General features: G+C 39.0%; 1 long non-coding RNA gene across 3 annotated transcripts in view; it reads right to left on the bottom strand.

The window, feature by feature from the left end:
* Positions 1-18123, bottom strand: part of LOC121486458 — a 57140-nt gene extending 39017 nt beyond the window's left edge. For all 3 annotated transcript variants that reach the window (XR_005986636.1, XR_005986637.1, XR_005986635.1), the window contains exons 1-5: positions 17810-18123; positions 16849-17010; positions 15566-15691; positions 6750-6805; positions 4114-4335 (exon numbers count right to left, since the gene is read on the bottom strand). This is a non-coding gene — a long non-coding RNA (uncharacterized LOC121486458). The remainder of the gene's footprint in view (positions 1-4113; positions 4336-6749; positions 6806-15565; positions 15692-16848; positions 17011-17809) is intronic.
* Between the last annotated feature and the right edge of the window lie 205 nt (positions 18124-18328).

Here is an 18328-nt window from a genome sequence, read left to right on the forward strand (position 1 = left end):
TTTAGGGGCTGCCATGGCAACAGGATGTCAGTCACTTACCTCCATCCTTTCACTGGCATGTACTTTCACATTCTCTCATCCTATAAAGAAATACACTTAGCAGCCCCCTTCTATGCCTTTCTGACTCATTTCTGGGGGAGTTCTTTTTCTCCTTTGTCTCCTTTTACTGTGTGTTCTCTGTCCCCTATGTTCCTCCTGATTGAAATGCTTCCCCCAGGGAACTGAACCATCTGACTGCTTTCTTTCTTTCTTTTTTAAAGATTTTATTTATTTATTCATGAGAGATACAGAGAGAGGCAGAGAAATAGGCAGAGGGATAAGCAGCCTCCCTGCGGGGAGCCCAATGTGGGACTCGATCCCAGGACCCTGGGATCACGACCTGAGCTGAACCACCCAGGTGCCCCTGACCGCCCTTTTTCTAACTCCACCATGACTTATTATATACTTTTCAAAAATCTCTGGGAGGAATTGAAGTTTTCGTGAGCCAGTGTGAATTCTTTATTTAATCTTGCAGGTAAAGATTAAGAGGGTATAATATATGAAGATAGGTTAATGACATAATAGAAAAGATGACAAATTTAACGAAAATGATTTATACTCTTCTGAGTGTCCGGCGTAAGAACATGAAGAAACTGAAACCACGAGCAACCTCAGAAGGGTTGATAGTAAGAGTTGTACTCAGGATACGTATGCCACAGTGATATAAACAACCCAGCAGCAGAAAGCTTTAAAAGGTACAAGTAACTGAAAATGTTATTTATTAGTCAGCTAGAAGAAAGAAAATTAATAATCAGAAGAACAGACTACTTCTCTAGAAATGTCTCTTTTCTTTATGTGTCATGGTACATTAGCTTTTTTTTAAATTATCATTCTTAACGGTTCTTTCCATTTCTTGTCAATCTATGTCATTTAAAGAATTGATATTTGCTGAGATTTGCAACTCCAAGATCTTGCATGCTAGGAACCAAAGGGTTTCTCTTAAATCTTAGTGAGATGCCTCTCATTATATTCTTTAAAAACATTATAAAGGGGGTGCCTGAGTGGATCAGTGGTTGAGCACCTGCGTTTGGCTCAGGACATGATCCCAGTGTCTTGGGATGGAGTCCCCCATCAGGCTCCCCACAGGGAGCCTGCTTCTCCCTCTGCCTGTGTCTCTGCCTCTCTCTCTCATTAATAAATACATAAAATCTTTAAAAAAAAACATTTAAAAAGTTGGACTAGTAAATATGTTTGAGCTCTCCTTATATATTAGGGATAGAAAACTGACCTGGGAAATTCAGTGCTGAAGATACCTGGTGACTAAAATGAAGAAGAATGAATTTTGAGATCTTATAATATCCATAATTTCACAATCTCACATAATTTCACAATAGTTCAGTGAAAGTGTCTTCAATAACTTATTCCTCCCATTTGAAAAAAATAAAGGGTGATGAAGTTACAAAAATCCCACCTAGAAGAGGAATCTTTTTACTGTGTCTATTCATATAAGTGAATGTTTCTCTGATAGATTTTGAGAACCTCGGGGAAGAAAATGTGTCTTACTCATCCACAGCACCCAGGATGATGCCTAAAAATGTAGATGTTTCAAGCCTCCTAACCTTCAAATCGCAATGTCAGCCTCAGGATCTCTCTCTCTCTCTCTCTCTCTCTCTCTCTCTCTCTCTCTCACTATCTACTTCCAACAGCCACAGAATTGTTACCTCAGAAGGGAAATGTCTTTGAATCTCATCTTTCTTCGCCATCTTCAATTCTCTCTCCTTAGAAATTCTTGTCTCTGAGGAAACTAATCCCATTCATGAGGGCTCCACTCTCATGGCCCACTTTGCTTCCAAAGGTTCCACCTCCAAATACCATCATAACAGGGATTAGGCTTCAACATATATATTGGGGGTGAGTGGACATAAACATTTTGCCTATAGCAGTATCTCTAACACATGGTTTAAAATTTTTTGCTGAAAGCTGGAAGGATTAAATAATAGTAATAGAAAGAATTTCTGAATTTTTTTTTAAGATTTTATTTATTTATTCATGACAGGCAGAGAGAGAGTGAGAGGCAGAGCCACAGGCAGAGGGAGAAGCAGGCTCCATCCAGGGAGTCCGATGTGGGACTCGATCCCAGGTCTCCAGGATCACACCCTGGGCTGAGGGCGGTGCTAAACCGCTGGGCCACCAGGGCTGCCCTGACTTTAAAAAAAAAAAAAAAAAAAGACCAGGAAACAGTTTAGAAACAAGGTGGTGGGTGAAAGCAATCTGCTTTCAAAATGTTTTCAAAACGTGATTGCTTCAGTGGGCATTTAGTAAAATCATTAAGAAGACGATACAATTAGCAAAGAATAAAAACTATTAAGTCTAAATAAACAATGCCACAATAACAGCAGCTAACATTTATTGCTCAATTACTACAGAATTGTTCTATTTGCTTTCATGAGCAAACTCATTTAGTCCTCACAACAACCCTATTAAGTAGTTAGTATGATTATGAGCTGCCTTTTGAAACTGAGGCACTGAAGGTTTCCCTGTGAATACATGAAACTAGTAAATGTCGCGACTGGGATTTGAACCCACACAGTCTGGTTTGAGAGCCGTTTGCGTAGCTTCCACACCAGATAAATAAAGAGCCACAGAAAGAAACGAATATCAGAGAGAGAAAGATTTTTTCAAAAGATTAAAATTTCCTATCTCTGTTCTTAGGGGAAAGAGTCAAATGAGAAAAACCTATATACAAATAACTGGTAATGTTTCTTAATACTAGGCTGGGGTGGGGGATGCCTGGGTGGTTCAGTCGGTTGAGCCTCTGACTCTTGGTTTCAGCTCAGGTCATGATCTTAGGTCATGAGATCCAGTGCCACATGCGCTCCTCACTCAGCAGGGAGTCTGCTTGAGGATTCTCTCTCTCACCCTCTGCCCTTCGCCCTGCTCCTCTCTCTCTCTCTCTCTCTCTCTCCTGCTCTCTTAAATAAATAAATCTTAAAAAAAAAAAAAAAAAAGACTAAGCTAGTCCAGGAAAATTTATAATGTTTCTATAGAGTGTGGTTAAGGAAGGCAAGTAAGACTCAAACTCTAAGAACTGAAAGAATGTAACATAAACATGGATTTATGGAGAAAGCTTTGACACATACCCATCTAACACTATGGGACAGGCTTCAGGGATACGAAAGAACTGTAAAATATAATTCCTGCCCTGAAACAGAAACACTGCTGTTGCAGAAGATGTGATGGTCACACGCAAAGTACTTAGATAATAGATAATAAAATCTTAAATTCTGTGGTACAGGTAAAAACTGCAATTATAGAACACCAAATGTATGTTAAATAGTAGAGTTATTTATTCTTAAAGGGAATTTTGAAAATTAAACTGGGAATTCTTATTCTCAGATGCTTCCAGAATCATCCCCTCCACAGAAATTTAAAAATAAAATAAAATCGCTATTCCTAGAAGATTCCATAAAAATTAAGTTTAAGAGACAAAGAACAAAACTGAAATACATAGTTCTAGGCTGAATTTTTATTAAAACACACACACACACACACACACACACAACAAGCTTTGTTTCGTGGTATGAGTAAAATGGAATAGCAGTAGGAAAACTGCCTCAGGAAGTCAGAATACAATATAAATCAGTCAAACTTTCCATACCTTTCTAGTTGCAGGAAATCTTAAAATATCACTCCATTCTGCCTGTGTGTGCAGCAAAGGCAAAGGTTTTAAGGCATTCAAAGTACTTTATAAGGTAGAGATTTTATGTTTTATCAAATTAAAGTAACAACTTACGTGTTAACCTTATCTATGAATGTCATTTTGAAGAAGGGGAGTACATTATAAAAATTATAGGAAGTCTTACCGAAATGGGATGAAAGAACTCTACAAGAAAAAGAAATTAACTCAAAGTGAATAAAAGAAAACAAGATATTTTTCTGGCTGTTCAGGATGACAGGTTTTAAGCTCACTGAAATGATAATTAACTACAGAATCAGAACTACCTAGACTAGCCAGGGTGCTGCTGATGTGGAGAGGGAGGGGATTTTAGGGACCCAAGGACCGGAAGACAGACTGGAAAAACAGAGGCCTCCTTGAGAATATGCGAGATGATACAGAAATATTCTAGAACTTACTTCTTGAACTGAGAAGTTCAGAGTTATTTGAGCTTAATTATCTGGCATCCAGATGGTTTGGAATGAATTGCCAAATTAGGCATCTCAAAGGTCAGTGCAGTTATTAGGTCCTCAACTTTATCCTCCAAATAAATTGTAGCTTGTTTCAGGGGTGGTTACCGTCCATTTCTTCCTTCCCGGTATCTACTCCTTTGGATCTGGGCTGATTTGTGACATCTTTGCCTAAGAGAATACAGTGAAAATGATGTTGCGTGACTTCCAACCCTAACTCCCAGGTCTTGAAGCCTCTACTTGAATCTCTTGGAATGCTTGCTCTTTATTTTTATTTTAATTTTTTTTATAATTTATTTTTTATTGGTGTTCAATTTGCCAACATATAGAATAACACCCAGTGCTCATCCCATCAAGTGCACCCCCCCCCCCCCCAGTGCCTTGCTCTTTAATTTGTCATGCCGTATGAAGCCAAAGTCAGAAATGGAGAGTGGCCATTCGGAGAGAAGAGAGAGAGAAATGCCCTCCCAGTCCCCAGCTCTTGCAGATACTCTGGCCCAGGAGCAAGACACGTGAGTTTCAAAGACGCTTTCAGATGACTCCTGCCTCAGCTGACCCCGACTGAGAAGGGCCCAGCCTTGTCTGTTAGCCTCCAGAGCAGTGAAACATAATAATAAGTTATTGTTTTAAGCTACTAAGTTTTGGGAAGGTTTGTTAACCCAGCAGTAAATAAGTGCAATTAATATTTGCAGATGGATCTAACAATTTTTAAAAATATTTAACTTATTTATTCATGAGAGAAACAGAGAGAGAGAGAGGCACAGAGAGAAGCAGGCTCCATGCAGGGAGCCCGCCGTGGGATTCGATCCTGGGTCTCCAGGGTCACGCCCTGGGCTGAAGGCGGTGCTAAACCGCTGAACCCCTCGGGCTGCCCCAATTTTTTTATTCATTCATAACAATATAAAATTCTGCACCACCCTGTCACTCTTGAATATAACTAATTCTACGTATCTATCATATGTTTAACTGAGCGATACCTTCATACTGTTATTTCATTGGGCCCCAAAATAAGTTGTATATCTTGTTGAAATTTGTAAGGCTATAAAATAGCACAATAAAAGTGACATACACATATTCATGTATTCCATAAGTTTATATTAATGAAAAATGGTTATATATTCTTTTTTTAAATAAATAAACTGTAATATTTAGAGCAGCTTTAGGTTCACAGCAAAATTGAGCAGAAAGTACAGAGCATTCCCATATACTTTCACATATTTACAGAACTTCCACTACCAACATCCAGGCCGTACTGTACATTTGTTACAATGGATGAACGTACGTGGATGCATCATTATCACCCAAATCCGTAGTTTACATTATGATCACTGTATGATTTATGGATTTTGACAAATGTGTGATAATGCTCTGTATCCACCATTACAGTACCATATAGGATAGTTACACGGCCCTAAAAATCCTCTGGGCTTTGCCCATTCATCCCTGCCTCCCTTCTAACCCGAGGCAACCACTGATCTTTTTCCTGTCTCTGTAATTTTGCCTTTCTCAGAATGTCGGACAGTTGGGACCATATACTTAGTACGTGGTACTTTCAAATTGGCCTCTTTCACTTAAAATATGCATTTAGGTTTCTCCCATGTCTCCTCATAACTCGATTATATATTCTCATCGAAAGAATACTCTGTCATATTTTCTTATCCCTGACTCATTCTTTAAACCCTTTTACATTTAGTTTCTGTTCACATTCCTCTATGGAACCTCATGACCTTAAAGGTGACAAAAGATTTCCTAGTTCCAAAATCCAGCCTTTTCTGCAGCATTGACTATTGCTGCCCACTAATTCCTTGAATTCTTGCCTATGGTTTTGTGAGACTGTTCTTTTCCTTCTCTTCAGCCTTTCCATTCTCCTACCTTTTGAATCACTATCCTACACAGTCTTCGAGAGTAGGTACTCCCCAAAGGCTGCCCTTGGCCTTGGCTGTACTCCTCATTATCATCTCAGCATGTCTTTCTCTCACACCCACATTATCTTCCGTATCTTCAATATCTAAGAATAATCTTTGATAGTTTCTCTTGCTTCTTACATTCAGCAGTTACCAAAACCTCTCAATCCTCCCTCCTTGTGACATCTTGAGGTTGTTTCTTCTTCTTCTTCTTCTTCTTTTTAAAGATTTTATTTATTTATTCATGAGCGACACAGAGAGAGAGGCAGAGACATGGACAGAGGGAGAAGCAGGCTTCCCATGGGGAGTCCAAGTGGGACTTGATCCCAGGACCCCAAGGTCACGACCTGAGGCAAAGGCAGATGCTCAACCACTGAGCCACCCAGGTGCCTGTGGTTGTTCCTTCTTTCCATTTCTTCAATCTCTTCCCTAGTTGAGGACCTCATTAACTCCTCTTTAGAATTATAGCCACAATATCTCTGCCCTCGGCCTATTTCCTTCTAGCTCATTTTATTCACTCTTGCTAGATTAATTTTCCTGGACTGCCCTGCTGATTGAAGCCTACTTTGGTGGCATTTGAAGTATAAATGTACATTTAGGATGATTGCAAAAACTGTCATTTTTATACATAATTATGAATAACTTGTAGCTAGATAAAAAATAGTTAAATAGGGCACCTACCTGGGTGGCTCAGAGGTTGAGCATCTGCCTTCCACTCAGGTCATGATCCCAAGGTCCTGGAATGGAGTTTTTCATTTATTTTATAAATGAAATCTTTAAAAAATAGTTAAATAAATAACATCTATCTGATGAAAATGCATCAAATGAAATAAAAAGACATCATCTTCAGTAAACTGATTATCAGGAGAGGGTGAATTAGATGACACAAAGAAGAATATTATATCTCTTTTTGAGCCAACAAGAATTTATTAAATTATGAATGTGAGGCAGAATCATAGATATATAATAATTATAATATTTATATAACAGTACTTGTGTGCTGGCACTCTAAGGGCAATGGTGATATTAAACAGGTTACTTCAGCTTCGTATGAATCAGACATTTGGAATGAAGAACCAACTAGCAACAATTTTTAATGGACAGTATGGCATATCGAGGATGAATTCAATTGTACTTCTGCTTTACTTGCGTGCTGGGAAGTTTCTGGGTCTCAGTCAACTAATAACATAATGAGTTGGACTGAAAGATACCAATAGAATGGAAAACCAGAAAAGAAAAATATCATATAGTTGTCATCAGCACTGAAACAAACATGATTGTCTGTTGTCAACTTGGCATCACTGCTTTCCCATTTATGATCCATGCATCTCAGAGGAAAAATAGAACTATAGTTCCCAGAATCCTCCTCCCCAGATGGTTCCAGGTCAGAGTCTGCCTGGAACAGGCACTTATGTGACATCGGAAAGGGAAAGAGCAGAAGCTATTTTTCAAGCAGGGCAGTGACAGATAGATGTGTGGGTTGATAGTAGACATGAAGTTCACAACAGCTTCTGGATGAGTTCCTACAAATTACCTTCTTTAGTTCTATACACAATTGAGATGACTTAGTGGTAGCTGTTTGAGAATTACCTGTTTTAGTGCTGCAAGCTTATTTTTTTTCTAAAGATTTTATTTATTTAGTCCTGAGAGACACAGAGAGAGAAGCAGAGGCACAGACAGAGGGAGAAGCAGGCTCCTCACAGGGAGCCTGATGCGGGACTTGATCCCTGGACCAGGATCATGGCGCGTTGAAGGCAGATGCTCAACCGCTGAGCCACCCAGGCATCCCAGTGCTGTTATCTTTCATAGCTGGTAGAACTTTCTGAGGTTGAGAGAAAGAAGCTCCAGAGAAAGTTCTCGGAGCCAGCCTCCTTGGCAATGCAAACTGAGATTATTGGCACAGCTTCCCTGATCTTTAATCTCCTGACCCTTCCAATGTTTGTGGAAGCCTCTAATTTCCATATTAAAAGTCTTCATATTTCATATAGATACAGTAGCTTTTGTGTTTTATATGAACTTTATTTAATACAATGTGGAGGTTACTATGCATTGTCCACACTGTTTTGACAGGGTCTTCAAAAATTACTATGCATTGTAATATGATAATAGAATTGTTATCCAAAACCAACAAAACATACTACATATGAGAAATTTTTTAATTACCTTGTCATATACTTATAAAACATGTTTAAACAAAATGGAATAGGAGCTATAATGCTTAAAAAGGGTGATTGAACATAAGAAAGCTTTAAAAACTTTCCATATAAAAATATTAACATAGCAGGCCTTACAGAATTAAACATTGGCTGCTTCCAGAGAAAGTAAATCCTCTGCTGGAATCTCCTAAATAAATAACTGAACTGATATGCCTCAAAACCATAAATGTTTCTTAGGTAATATATACTAAATATTCTCCTATTATTCTACTCTAAGTGTAACCTCTTTAACCTTCTTGATTATATTGTAAAAGACTTTCTGGACATACTCTAACAATCCATATTCATACTTGCATTGTTTGAGAATGCACATTTTACTATATCATCACCTTCATTATGATATTTTTTCCACTTTTTAGCTAGTAAGATTTCAAAAGCATTTTAAAGAAAGTTGTTTCTTTTGGCCTTTGATTTATCTGGCATTTATAATATTAGTCTTATCTAGGTAAGAAAACACAAATCTAAAAACCAGGAAACATGATATTATTTTTGGTTCTCTTGTGGATTTTTCAATCTGGCCAAATATTTGTGTTTTCAGTTAAAAAAGGAAATTTTAAAAAAAGGATTGTTTGCCCTGACTCTTTCTTTTTTTTTTTTTTCCTCTATGCCCAATGTGGGGCTCAAACTCACAACCCTGAGATCAACATTCACATGCTCTATCAACTAGGTGCCCAGCACTCTCACTCTTCTTTCTCAAAGTAGCAACATTTGAAAAATAAAAACAGAGGAAATTCAATACATTTAAATATGTTAAGTTGAAAGCAAATATTCATTGTCTTATTTATATTCGTTGGGTCACACTAAGTCCTGGGCAGTAGAAGGACCTGAGGCTGACTCGAGGCCTCACCCTCTGGTAGGCACACAGACTAGCAAGCAGGCAACAATGCAGGCCCATTGGTCTTTGTCCAAAGACTGTCCACAGTTGTTTCAGAAGCAACGCTCTTTGTGGAGTTTTAGAAGGGTAAAAATAGAGTCCTGCATCGGACTCCCTGTGAAGAGCCTGCTTCTCCCTTGGTCTATGTCTCTGTCTCTCTGTGTGTGTGTTTTTCATGAATATATAAAAAAGGGATAATATATATATATGTATATATATATATATATAATGTTATATACATATATTAAATGTTATATATATATATTTATTTATAACATTTAATACATAACATCCCTGATAGAGCCTATGGCAGCCTCCCATAAACAAATACAACATTTCTGCAGTAAAATACAACATTATAAATAGTTTCACGTCAGTTCAGGTCAGATTTTGCTGCCAAATAAGACTTGGCACCAATCAGAAAATAAACTTTTGCTTTTCAGAACTGCAAATAAAGGACTGTAGACCTGCATTGTATGTTCTAGGCTAGAGGTAAGAACAGAGTACAATGGGAATGTATAGGTTTGGTACCCAATCCAGGCTGGCTGAGGGCTCATGCATTGGTAGAGAGAATATATACATTAGTTCATAAGTACCAATGAAATAAAAAGGTCTTATTGTGTTATTGCTCGAGAGAGTTGGGAGAAAAGTTGAAGAGGAGATTGTTGCCTGATAATGAACTTTGAAAGAGAGCTTTTGGGTTTTCTTACTTTATTGTTGTGTTACAAACTGTCAGATACTTCCCATTGTTGTGTTACAAAGTTAACAATGAAAACATTATTGTCGGTCAATTCAATTCTCCTACTAACAGAATGAAAAATATTGCAGACAACACATTAAATGGCAACATCTTCATTTAAACAACTATTTCTTGCATGTCTAGGTTATAGTCCAAGGTTTTTATATTCTCTTAGTATTCAGTGGGTCTCTCTGGCCCAGCCAGGCTCCCTTCTACCCCACCATACAGCTGATTATCTGACTTTCATGCCTGAAAACGTTAATAAGAGCTCCTTGTTGAAAAAAAAATTCTCTCTCACTATCTAGATCAGCAATTTACACACAAATCTGGGGAAGAGCACAAGTACTAGGAAGCTTTATTGGGATTGCAAACTGGAGGGTAAAAGGGTAGGAGGCAGGACAAGGGCCCATGCTCAGGAGACACATACAGAGCAACGTGATCCAGGCCAATCAAGAGTTTCTTTTGGACATGCCCCTTAGAGCTGAAGTGTATGGAAAGAAGGTCCAGAACTAGAATCCTCTTAACATGAACTTAGAATATCTCAATGTATGAAATATTTGTGTGTGAAGAGTCATTTCTTTTTTATTGTTGTTGTTTCTTCTTTTTTCTTTTATTTATTTGTCAGAGAGACAGAAAGAGAGCACAAGCAGGGGGAGCGGCAGGCAGAGGGTAGAAGCAGCCTCGTAGCTGAGCCAGGAGTCAGACTGGGCTCTATACCAGGACCCTGGGATCATGGCCTGAGCCGAAGGCAGATGCTTAACCGACTGAGTCACCCAGGTATCCCTGGAGAGTCATTTCTAAAGTTTGTTTTCTATAGTGTTTTAGAAGTGTTTCCTTTTTTTCCAATCTTACTTGCACAAATTATTTGTGATATTTTACAAGGTGGGCTTCACTAAACGATGCAAATGCTGGACCTGATCAAGATGTACTTTTAAAATATTTAAAAGCTCTAGAGAATCCCTTGGTTTGTACACTGCAATGTATTTACAAATACAAAATTCTAAACACTAGCTATTCATTTTTCCTAATTGGGACAAAGGTAAGGCACAGAATATTAAAACCTCAAAGATTGCCATTTGATTTATGACTATGCAAACTAGAGAAGCTTGGCTAAACATAAAAATGCAAAGTCTGTTTCATTTCTTGTTCCTTACCTTGAACTCGAATCTGCAAGCAAGGACAGAAAGAAGGCATATAATGCTCCCTCTCCCATTTTATTTGCTTAAACACAAAAAGATGGTGGACCCTAATTCTGTTAGAGTCTCACTACTGCCTCCCATGTCTTAGGTAAGATGTTCACCTAACTGGGAATTTATTTCAGTGATAATTTAAAAACAATCTGTTCCAAATGGAACCTAATTTTCCTAAGGTAAGGTTGATATCAACTCTTGAGAGTGAGTGGAGTGTAAAAGAGAAATTACATTCCTTCTTCCTGCAAACATGGGACCGTACTCCCTGAAATAACCTTGTTTTTGAAGACTGGAATTGATCCTGCAAGATAGGTTGTAAATATTAAGAAAATAAGAGTCAGAGGCAGAACTATATGGGGGACCCAATTTATAGGAAGCCCAGTCAAAACCAGAATTTGGATTTCTGACTCCTTGCACCATGTGCTTTCATACCATATATGGCAGGAAATGCATTTTCTCAAAAGCGTTCATGCATTCCCTCAAACATATATTTATTAAGTAGTGATTTAGTCTCTATATAGCAGTACTTGCCGAATGTCAGGCACTGCATGGGGATACAGCAGTGTACAAGTCATACAACAATCTCCGACATTATGGACTACATTTATATGGAGAAGAGAGAAAAGAAATAAAGATAAATAGTAAAGTGCATAATATACCAGATGGCGGGGATCCCTGGGTGGCGCAGCAGTTTGGCGCCTGCCTTTGGCCCAGGGCGCGATCCTGGAGACCCGGGATCGAATCCCATGTTGGGCTCCCGGTGCATGGAGCCTGCTTCTCCCTCTGCCTGTGTCTCTGCCTCTCTCTCTGTGTGTGTGTGACTATCATAAATAAAATAAAATAAAATAAAATAAAATAAAATAAAATAAAATAAAATAAAATAAAATAAAATAAAATAAAATAAAATAAAAAATATACCAGATGGTGGAAGTACTATGAAGAAGACTAAACAAAAAGGGACCAAAGGTACACAGCAAAGGGAGACTGTAAATTTAAATAGTTTGGTCAGAATAACCATGCCAACGAAGTCCACTTGAACAGAGATTTGAAGGAGAAGAGAGGCTGTAAGTGGATGGATAGCTATGGGATAGCATTCTGGGGAGGGAAACAAAAGCAAAACCCCTGATGTGGGGGGGTGTCTAGCATGTTGGAAGAGAAGCAAGGAGGGTGGTGTGGCTGGAGCAGAGCGGACAATGCAGAGGATATAGGAGGTTATGCTGGGTCATGCCAGGCCAGCCTGGGTTTTACTCCATGTGAGGCTGAAAGCCATTGAAGAGTTTTGAGAAGAGTGACAGGACATGGATAACATTATAGTCTTGTGTTGGCTACTTTTTGAGAAGAGTCTAGAGGTGCAACTATAGAAGAAGACTGGTTAGGAGTTTCCAACAATAATCAAGGGGAAATGTCAGGGAAGCCGAAGAAACAGAGGAGATGGTCTTGATAAGCTGTTAATTCTGGAGAGATGTCAAAAGTGGGGTCAATAGGATTTCTTGATGGTTTGCATATGGGTGTGAGAAAGGGGCAGAGGAGTCAAGGATGACTGCAAAGCTTTTAGGTGAGCAACTAAATCATGAAGTTGTCATTTACTGAAATGGGGAAGGCAGTGAGAGCAACAGACCTGTGAAAAGACCAGGGAGTTCGGTTTTATGTATTTATTTGTTAAGATTTTGTTTATTTGACAGAGAGAGAGCACAAGTAGGCAGGAGAGCAGGCAGAGAGGGAAGGAGAAGTAGGCTCCCCACTGAGCAGAGACACACCCCCTCCACCATCCCCCACAACACGGAGCTCGATCCCAGGACCCTGGGTTCATGACCTGAACCCAAGGCAGATGCTTAACCAACTGATCCACCCAGGCACCCAAGGGAGTTTGATTTTGGACATGCCAAGTTCAAGATGGCATTTAAGATCACCAGGTACAGGTTAAGCAGGCAGTTGAATACACAAGTCTGGTGTTCAGGTGGGAGGTCTGGACCAGATATATTTAGGAGGTTCCAAGACTGAATGAGGTCATCAGAAGAATGATACTGGATGGAGAAGGGGCCAGGGAACTGAGCCCTGAGCAGAGCAGTCAGTGGAATGCGAGGCGGACTCTTTCAAATGCTGCTGATGGCTCAGCTCCAGGAGGACTGGAAACTCGTCCCTGAGTGTCACAGTGCGAATGTCATCAGTGAGCAGCAAGTGCAGGGCAGTGAACAGTGGTTAGCTGGAGTAGAGTGGGTTCCGGGGCAGGGGCAAGGGGAGGAGTGGGAGATAGCAAGAGGTCAGCTTCTATGGACTTGCCATATTTTTATGTGATTGTGAACTATAAAAAAATTTTAGTAACTATAACAGGAATCATTACTGAATGCCGGGGCTATAATAGAATATAAAGCCCATGCACTTTATACATTTAAAAAAAAAAAAGAATTATTCTTCCAGTGAAATGTAGTTCACAGATGAGAAAAGTGATGGTTAAAAAAATTAAGTCAACTTTCCCAAGGTCCCATGGTCCCATGTGTGGTAAGGGGCACAAATAAAATTTGAATTTAGGTCTGTTTGACTCCAAGCCTTCACCCTTAACCACTGTGCAACACGGCCTTGCCCTATTACATAGTCACATTCTGTAGGCAATTAAGTATTAAATAGCTGCATAAGGATGATTCTTTCCTGAGGTTAAAAACTAGTTTGGAAATGTTAAAAAACAAAATTCAACCAAATAGATTTTAAAGATCTTATTGGTTTTGTTCAACAATTCATGAATGAGGTGGCATATCATCTAGCAAATAAAAAGAAGCTCTGAGGAGCGCCTGGGTGATTCAGTCCATTAAGCATCTGCCTTTGTCCCCAGCCATGATCTCAGGGTCCTGGGATGGAGCCCCATGTCTGGCTCCCTGCTCAGCAGCTCAGCATGGAGTCTGCTTGTCCTTCTCCCTCTGCCCCCATCCCCCCACTCACTTTCTGTCTGTCTCTCTCTCTCAAATAAATAAATACAAATCTTAAAAAAAAAAAAAAAAGGAGCTCTGATAGGGTGCCTGGGTGGTTCAGTTAGTTGAGTAACTGACTCTTGGTTTGGGCTCAGGTCCTGATATCAGGTTGGCACAACCATGCCCCTCATGCAAAGTCTGCTTAAGAGTCTCTTGCTTCACTCCCCCATACTCTCTCTGTGTTTCTCAAATAAACAAATAAATCCTTTTTAAAAAGATTTTATTTATCTATTCATGAGAGACACACAGAGAGGGGCAGACACAGAAGCAGGCTCCCTGCAGGGAGCCTGTTGTCAGGCAGCTCACAGCAGGTCACCATCTATGTAGTCTGTTTCAATACAAAATGGCCAGATGAACCAATTTCAGCAATACTGCTAAATCAAATAACTATGAGTATTAATGAAAAAGGAGGACTGAGGTCTATCTATAAACCTAGTAAAGCGAATACAGGGAATGAGAATAGCTTTTTTCCTTATCTGGTCATCTATACGCATGAAAAGGAGTGATACTTACCCCTCTCCAAAGAAGGGTTTGGGGAGAAACAATTTTTTTTAAATATTGTATTTATTTATTCATGAGAGACTCAGAGTGAGGCAGAGACACGGGCAGAGGGAGAAGCAGGTTCCCTGAGGGGGGCCCAATGCAGGACTCAATCCCAGGACCGCAGGATGGTGACCTGAGCCAAAGGCAGATGCTCAACCACTGAGCTACCTAGGCTTCGCTGGGAGGGACAAATTTCATCATCCCTATAGTCCCACTCTGTTTCCACACCCTCCACTTAATTTTGATTAGTATTTTAATTTACCCTTAGAGTCACCTATTGAACACTCTGGCTTGGGCCCAGTGGGATAAGACAAAAGTAACTTCAAACAGAATTGTGATGGAACACCACATGGCTCTCAAAATAAACACCTGAGTGTCCTGAAGGTCTCTGTTCTGATAGCCTGACCTTTATAATTCTGTTATAGCTTGGTCCAATACTTAAGGAAGAAAGTGTTAACATATCACATAGAACTTCACTAGAAACTACTGAAGAATACAGCGTCATATCTTCTTTGTGTGGTACAAGGGAACAAATCTTTGCAGTTCAATATAATAATCACATATTAAGAGAAGAAAACTAGAAGATCTAAGTAATAAGTAGTAATAAATAACAAAGGGATCTTACAAATTAGGTCACGTATGCAAAATCACCTTGGGAGTTTTAAAGAGTTTACAGACATGAGCTAGTGTCACCACATAAGCAAAATCAAGGGACATCCTGGCTAAAGCACAGAATCTATTAACCAGGCATTTACTTTTAGTATTATGGAAATAGACTTAACAGTGAAAATATTTGCACTTGAAAAGCACTTGTTCTTTTAAAAAAGCTGTATATGTACAAGGAAAGAAATTAAAATATTACAATATTACAAACTATGCAAAGTATCTCTGACTGCTAGACCCTCAATTCTTTTTCACAAAGGCAACCACAGTTTCTAGTTTCTCATGTATATAGATATTCATATTCCTTACCTGTATCTCTGGAATAAAAAGAATTGGTTGTCACCTGACAGTTTTCCTTCACTCTTTCACATTTGGTGGATTTTGGTATTGTAATCACATCCTCTTCTGAAAATAAGTAGCATTAATTTTTTTCCTCTGAAAATATTCAAGCAAACCACAAACATGTAAACATTTAAGTTGCAATTTTATTTTATTTTATTTTTTAAAAGATTTTATTTATTTATTCATGAGACACAGAGAGAGAGAGAGAGAGAGAGAGAGGCAGAGACACAGGCCAAGGGAGAAGCAGGCTCCATGCAGGGAGGTGGATGTGGGACTCTATTCTGGATCCACGCCCTGGGCAGAAGGCAGATGCTCGACTGCAGAGCCACCCAGGTGTCTCTAAGTTGCAATTTTAACTTCAAAAATTCACTGTACGATTTACTGAAGCAATCTGCCTGACACCGTTAGAAATCAGAACTTTAAGATAGGTGCTTGCCCAGATGAAATCCATAAATGTTTGCTGCTCAGGGTTCCTGCACTCACTGCATTCAGTACAAAATCAGAACATGGTGAGAAAGTAGTGCTGGTTAATTTAACACTGGGCTTTGGAGGGAGCCTGCTTTTCTGTACACACCCCATAGAAGTTGTGTTAGGTGACTTTCCTTTGATTCCTGAGTCTTTCTTCTTTCTGTATTCCTTAAATATTTTATGAATCTAGGGAGCATTTCTTTTTTTTTAATATTTTATTTATTTATTCATGAGAGACACACAGAGAGAGAGGCAGAGACATAGGCAGGGGGAGAAACAGCCTTCCTGCAGGGAGCCCAGTGTGGGACTCGATCCTGGAATCAGGCTCTGAGTCGAAGGCAGATGCTCAACCACTGAGCCACCAGGCATCCCTAGGGAACATTTCAATACAAAATCTTTTTTTTTTCAATACAAAATCTAAATACATAAGCTGGAGGAGGGGAAGAAAAAAAATTTTATTTTATTTTATTAAATTCAATTTAATTAACATATAGTACATTGTTAGTTTCAGAGATAAGAGTTCAGTGATTCATCAGTTGCATACAACACCCAGTGCTCATTACATCACATGCCCTCCTTAATGCCCATCACCCAGTCCCCCATCCCCCCACCCACTTCCCCTCAAAAAATTAAGTTCTTACATCCTTTGGATATGGAGCTTGGTTTTTTTTTTTTTTTTTTTTTTTGGATATGGAGCTTTGACTTGAGGCACAGAAATGCACTGCTTGTGTTTACCATCTCATTTCTTCACTGGGTTCTATGAATGTGCTTCCCCAACTTACCCGGATGTTCCAGCATCTACAGATCTGGCCAGGAGCTTTTTCAAACTTCTTTGCCAGCTGGAGAACTTGGATGACTCAGAACCTTCTCTCTGGCTGATGGTCAGTAGACTCTCAAAACGTGTTTATTTTTTTTTTTAACAATAATCTGGTAGCTTTGGAAGTCTTTGGAAAAAATGAAATGCAACCTGTTAGAGACTGGGGGATTTGGGGGAGGAATCTTTGAAAAATAAAGATTTGCCGTATTTAGTTATTGGTTTTATAATTTAATGCGAGAAAGGACAAAACGCAACTGTTGTGAATAGTTAAAATAACAGATTACATTTACACATAGCTGAGGTATGTCAGGAAAGTGTGCACAGAGCCCTCTGACATAGGACTTCCTCTTACTCCATCGTCCCTACTACCCCCCTTCCTAAAATAAGAAGCCCATTGACCTCATTTGTTTCTCAAATCACTATTTTTTTAAAAGATGAAACTTTCTCACTGAAATCTTCTTGCTATAGCTACATAATGAAAATGCAACCATCAAGGTACAAAAAAAGTTCTCAAAATATTCATACAGGCTGTTTGGACCAGGCAGATAAAACAATAGCCAATTGAATTTTTCCCTTTTCGCCTAATTGTTTTTGGTCGTGGAAAGACACAGGCAAAGCTTGGCTGAACACCAATCATTCATTTTCTACAGTTACTCTTAAGATTTCACGCTGCAGAGTATGCTGGAAAAAAGAAGTTCAAACTGACATTAGAGTTAATGCTACTAAGTGACAGCATTTTAACTCGAAAAGAGGATTTCTGGGATTCTGTAAAACTGAAGAAAAAGAATTGCAAAATGGGATGAAATGGAGCTTGTTGGGTACATAGGAGCTTGTTAGGTACATAGGGTATAGGATGAAAAAAGATCACAGACTCAAATAAACATAAAACAAGCTTAAATTAAAAGAAAGAAAAGACACAATCATACCTGAATTAAAGACCTCTGCTTCTTGATGCTTATATATCCAATCCTGTCCTTAAATACACTGTCAAACTAAAAAACTGGCTGGCTTCTACTTTGCTCTAAACTGAAAACAGTGTACAGAGTAGGGGAGAAAAGATCGTGATTACTGTTTCCTTTCTTTTCTAGAGTACAGCTAGTTGTTTTTTACTTCTCAGGAGAAAAAATTACCAGATTTGTGAAGGCTTTTTCCCCTTCACCTTATCCTGAGACCCAGTTTAAGCTTTAATCCTCAACACTTGAAAGAGTACAGCATTTCAGTTCCTTTCAAAGCACTACATTGGTGCTGATGAGAATGGGACCAAATTTTTTTACAAAGAGATTAATTATGCTAAGAAATGTCCACTATAAGTACTGTAAGAACACTGAACCAACCAGCGAGTGTCTACTGAAGCTGCCTACTGCTATTTATAGGAAACGGCACAAAGCACAGTCCTGGAAGAAGGAAATAGAATATGTGCCATAGACTTTGAGGATGGAGAAAAA

This window comes from Vulpes lagopus, chromosome 3 (genome assembly GCF_018345385.1).
Source record: "Vulpes lagopus strain Blue_001 chromosome 3, ASM1834538v1, whole genome shotgun sequence".
Taxonomy (NCBI): Eukaryota; Metazoa; Chordata; class Mammalia; order Carnivora; family Canidae; genus Vulpes; species Vulpes lagopus.